This window comes from Pinus tabuliformis, chromosome 9, assembly GCF_031772625.1.
Source record: "Pinus tabuliformis cultivar Carrire ecotype Pingquan chromosome 9, CPIR1, whole genome shotgun sequence".
Classification (NCBI taxonomy): domain Eukaryota; kingdom Viridiplantae; phylum Streptophyta; class Pinopsida; order Pinales; family Pinaceae; genus Pinus; species Pinus tabuliformis.
In genome coordinates this window covers 193,277,885-193,283,170 of record NC_142307.1, presented here as the reverse complement: position 1 = coordinate 193,283,170, position 5,286 = coordinate 193,277,885, and positions in this window count along the sequence as shown.

Below are 5,286 nucleotides of genomic sequence, written 5' to 3'. Positions count from 1 at the left end.
GGTATGCTTTGTCTGTGAGGAGGACCACCCCACAAACCAATGTCCAACCTTACCTGGGTTTAAAGCCATGTATCAAGGGACAGAATCGCCCACTAAACCTCTCTATTTCCTCAACCCAAGAAGACCACATGGACCTAAACCTTACCAACAGGGGATGCAAAGGACACCCCAAACCTATTACAGCCCCAACCAATCCGCTCCTATGCCTTCCTGGGGACCCCCTGTTCATCCTTCCTGGTCTATACCTCCTCCATGGTCTTACCCACCTCAGTACCATACTCAGCCCACTACTCCTTCGTTTCACTCACATGCCCAACCACAGCCTCAGTGGAATGCACCTCAACCGGGGTGGAGGCCCCAGTACAATACTCCTCCTGCCATTTTGCCTCCACCACCGGCTCAACCACAACCATTACCTCCTGCTCCTCCAAGGCAACCCCAAATGCCTGCTCAACCGAACCCGAACCCCAACAACAGACAGGCCCAGCAGGTATATATTGGGGAAACATCATGCCCTACCTATGACGTGGAGATCCAGGAGATCAATCTGCAATCTGGAAAGACTCTTCCGGATCGCCAACCTCCTCCCCCAGAGGACGAGGAAGATAAACAGGAAAGTGAACCAAAGGCCATTCCACCCTTTCCTGAGAGACTAACGGCCACCACACAACCCAACCCAGAGGAGGATGAGATTCTGGGAGAACTCAAACAGTTGTGTGTGAGAATACCACTTCTCCAAGCCATCAAAGATGTACCGATATACAACAAGCTGGTTAAGGAAAAGTGTTTTAGACACCTAGGCAGGCGAAAAAGAGATGCTTCAACCATCAATGTCATAGGACAACTGTCTGATATTATGTTGTGGCAGGCTGTCTGCCCAAAGTATCTGGATCCTGGGAGTCCTGTAGTGGATGTCCACATCAATGGCACCATCATACGTCACACATTGATTGATCTGGGGGCTACCATTAATGTGATGACCAGAGATACCATGCTCAAACTCAATCTTTAAGGTTCCCTGAGAAAGACCTCGACAGTCCTACAACTAGCAAATCGCTCCACTGTGACTCCCGAAGGGATTGTAGAGGATGTCTTGGTCTCTGTCGACTCTTGGGAGTACCCTGCAGACTTTTTGGTTCTGCAACCAAAGGCAAAGCTTACTGGATACCCTCTCATTTTGGGAAGGCATTGGTTAGCCACTGCAGATGCTTACATAAGCTGCCATGCAGGAAACATGACCATCAAAAATGGTCCTATGTCCAAGCAGCTAGTCCTGTACCCTCCTGCCCAACCCTTATTAGAGCATGACTTACCACTTTGGGTGGAGGAAGGAGAAGAGGATGAGGTGTACTCAACACCTTTGTGCACCCTAGACACCACTAGGGGAGGTCTCCCAACCGAGGATGATTTGATTGAGACCTTGATCCAGACTCCACCTCCCAGTGCATTGTCCTTAGAGGAATTGGTGGAGGATGCCCAAGCCAGCACCTTAGTGGACCTTTGTGTGACCGACCCTGTCACTTCCAGAGTCAAAAATGTGGAGTTCAGCCCTGAGAGAACGTTAAAGATTAGCTCCTCCCTATCTCCTTCCCAGGAAAAGGAGCTGTGTAGTCTGTTGGCCAGTCATCTAGATGCTTTTGCTTGGAGCTATAAGGAGATGAAAGGAGTCCATCCTTTGGTCTGTACCCATCACATCTACATCAAAGAAGACTGTAAACCGGTTAGGCAACCCCAAAGGAGAATGAATCCAGCCCTTAAGGACATCGTCAAGGAGGAATTACAAATATTGTTGGATGCCAGATTAATTTACCCCATCTCGGATAGCGAATGGGTGTCCCCTTTGGTGTTGGTTCCCAAGAAAAACGGGAAGTGGAGAATCTGTGTGGACTACCGAGAACTGAACAAGGCCACCAAGAAAGACCATTTTCCTCTACCCTTCATAGACCAAGTGTTGGATGGACTGGCAGGAAAGAAGTTTTTCTCTTTCCTAGATGGGTTTAGCGGGTATAACCAGATCCAAATCAGCCCGGAAGACCAAGATAAGACCACCTTCACTTGTCCTTGCGGTACCTTTGCTTACCGAGTTCTTCCCTTTGGACTATGCAATGCTCCTGCCACCTTCCAGAGAGCTGTCTTGAGCATCTTTTCTGAGCTGGTCCATGATTCGGTGGAAATCTATATGGATGAATTCACTCCTTATGGGTCCAACTTCCAGGAAGCATTGTCCAATCTGGGAAAAGTCCTAACCAAGTGCATTGAGATGAACATGTCCCTTAGTCCTGAAAAGTGTGAATTCTTGATGACTGAAGGGACCGTGCTAGGCCATACCATTTCTTGCCAAGGGTTACAGGTGGATCCTAACAAAATTGCTCTCATCAAGAAGGTTCCACCTCCTCAGAAGGTAAGTGATGTTTGAAGTTTCTTAGGATTAGCAGGATATTATAGGAGATTCATTAAAGACTTCAGCAAGCTAGCCTCACCATTGTTTAGCCTCTTGGCAAAAGATGTTGAGTTTAAATGGACTGACGATTGTCAGAAGGCTCTGAATGAATTAAAGGACAAGTTGGTGTCTGCCCCAATCTTGAGAGGTCCAAACTGGGCCCTACCTTTCCACATCCACACTGATGCCTCGAACAAAGCCATAGGGGCAGCCTTAGGACAAATTGAACAAAAACTTCCATATGCCATCTACTTTTTCAGCAAAAACTTATCCATGGCAGAACTGAATTACACTGTAACTGAGAAAGAATTCTTGGCCGTGGTCCATGCACTAAACAAATTCCGACATTATATCACTGGATATCAAACCTTTGTACATACTAATCATGCTGCAATTAGATATTTAATGAATAAACCAGATGTGAATGCTCGTATTATTAGATGGTTACTTTTGTTGCAGCAGTTTGATTTGACTATCGTTGACAAACCAGGTAAAGAAAATGTTGTTGCTGACTTTTTGTCTAGATTGGATTTACCTGCAGGAGAGGATGAAACAGTGGATGACCAGATGCTAGATGAACATCTGTTTGCTATCTCAATACTCTCTCCATGGTTTGCTGATATAGCAAACTACCTTGTCTCAGCATAGTTTCCTCCGCACCTATCCTCAAGAGAGAAGAGCAGGATCATACGGAAGAGTGCCTCATTCACTTGGATCGGGGGCAACCTGTTCAAGCTTGGCCCTGATCAGATCTTAAGGCGTTGTGTAAGGGAGGAGGAAGTCTTTGATATCCTCCTAACCTGTCATGACGGGCCTTGTGGAGGACATTTTGCAGCCAAAAGGACTGCCTTCAAAATCCTGCAGGCAGGCTACTATTGGCCTACGCTTCATCAAGATGTCAGAAGGTATATCAACCAATGTGACCGATGCCAAAGGATGGGGAAACCGACTCCAAGGGACGAAATGCCTCTCCAACCTCAAGTGACTCTTGAGCCATTTGAGAAGTGGGGTATGGATTTTGTGGGTCCGATCAATCTTCCTTCGAGGCAAAGGTCTTACATCATTGTGTGCACAGACTACCTGACAAAGTGGGCAGAAACCAAGGCAATCAAAGCAGAAACAGAAGAAAAGGTGGCCGAGTTCTTAAGAGAAAACATCTTCTACAAATTTGGCTACCCAAGAGAGTTAGTCACCGATCAAGGAAGCCAGTTCACCTCCAACTTAATTGAAGACCTACTCGCTCATCACAAAATCAAGCATAGGACTTCCACCCCCTATCATCCTCAAGCAAATGGGCAAGTGGAAGTCACCAATAGAGCATTAGAAGGGATCTTGACTAAGGTGGTGAGCAGCTGTAGGAAAGATTGGGCAGATCGCCTGGTTGAAGCCACATGGGCTTACAACACCACTTGGAAGACCACAACCGGCTTCACACCTTATGAGCTGGTCTATGGGAAGAAAGCTTTGTTGTCAATTGAGTTTGAATACAACACCTTGAGGATGGCAGCTCAGCTGGACCTGGATCTCAGCCATGCCCAAAAAGAAAGGTTATTGTAGCTGAATGGATTGGACGAGCACTGAATGCAGGCCCTTATCCACTCAGAAGTGGTTCAACTTCAGAGGAAGGTGTGGCATGACCAACACCTCAATGACAAGCAATTTCAGCCGGGATATTGCCGCTGTTGTATGATTCCAGGCATAAGGATTTAAAGTGGAAGCTGAAAACCAGATGGCTGGGACCATATGCAGTGGAAAAATGTAATGACAATGGATCTGTTCTTATTCGGACCATTGATGAGGAAGCCATCCCTATGATTGTCAGTGGGCATCGACTAAAGATCTACAGAAAACCTCTCTCAAGACAAGAATTCATCAAAACTATGGAAAAATCAGTGCTGGTCATAGATCAGGGTTCTGCCTCTGTTTTGGGCATACCCTGAAGATCTTAAAAAAAAATAAAAAAAAAAATCAAAATAAACATAAAGATCCTTGGGTGAAAACCTTTCTGAGGCTCCCGAGGCAGATGGTAGGGGTGAAAACCTCATTGAGGTGTCCCTACTGTCTTTCTGAAAATGTTTGAAAAAAGACCCTTGAGTGAAAACCTCTTTGGGGCGCTCAAGGCAGATGGTAAGGGTGAAAACCTCATGGAGGCGCCTCTGCTGTCTTTCAAAAAAAAAAAAAAACAAAAAAACAGGGAAAGCAAGTTCACAATGTGGAAATGCATGCAGGTTGCAGGTATTCTATGAAGGAAAAGAGGCCCCTCAACTCAAAGACAAGGGTCCCTACTATGCTACCAGGTGACCTCACTGGTGGGCCCTAGTATTGTAGCAATAATGCTACAACTCTTGGGGCTTCCTATCTCTAATTTTATCAACCCGGTAGTTCGTACAAACTTGGAAGCGACGGTGTTGTATGCACAAGTACTAGCTCTTGTCGCAGCTGTCACTTGGTCAGCTGGCACAAGTCCGCTAGGGCTCAAGCCAACTTCTATATGCTCTCAGAAGAATCTTTCTAAATGATGGACGAAGGCTATCGCAGAGGAAATCAATCTACTTTGCAAAAATGAACTGAAAGCCAACCAAAACATGAAACCCTAGTAAACCCTAATCTGACTAGTTTGATCCCTATGATGCAATAGTGAGAGTGCAAATGTCTAAAAATGATGCCATTACTTCTAATGATGTGAAATGCATGAACTCAAACTACTTTCATTGAAAAGAACATTGTTTTTGTATTTTTGCTTAAGTGGATGGAGTGATGATGAATTTGTTTCTTATTAGGGTTTGGCTGTGCAGAGGTGGTGCGAAGGGAGAGAAAGCTTGGGAAAGGTCAGGAGGGCTAGGAGA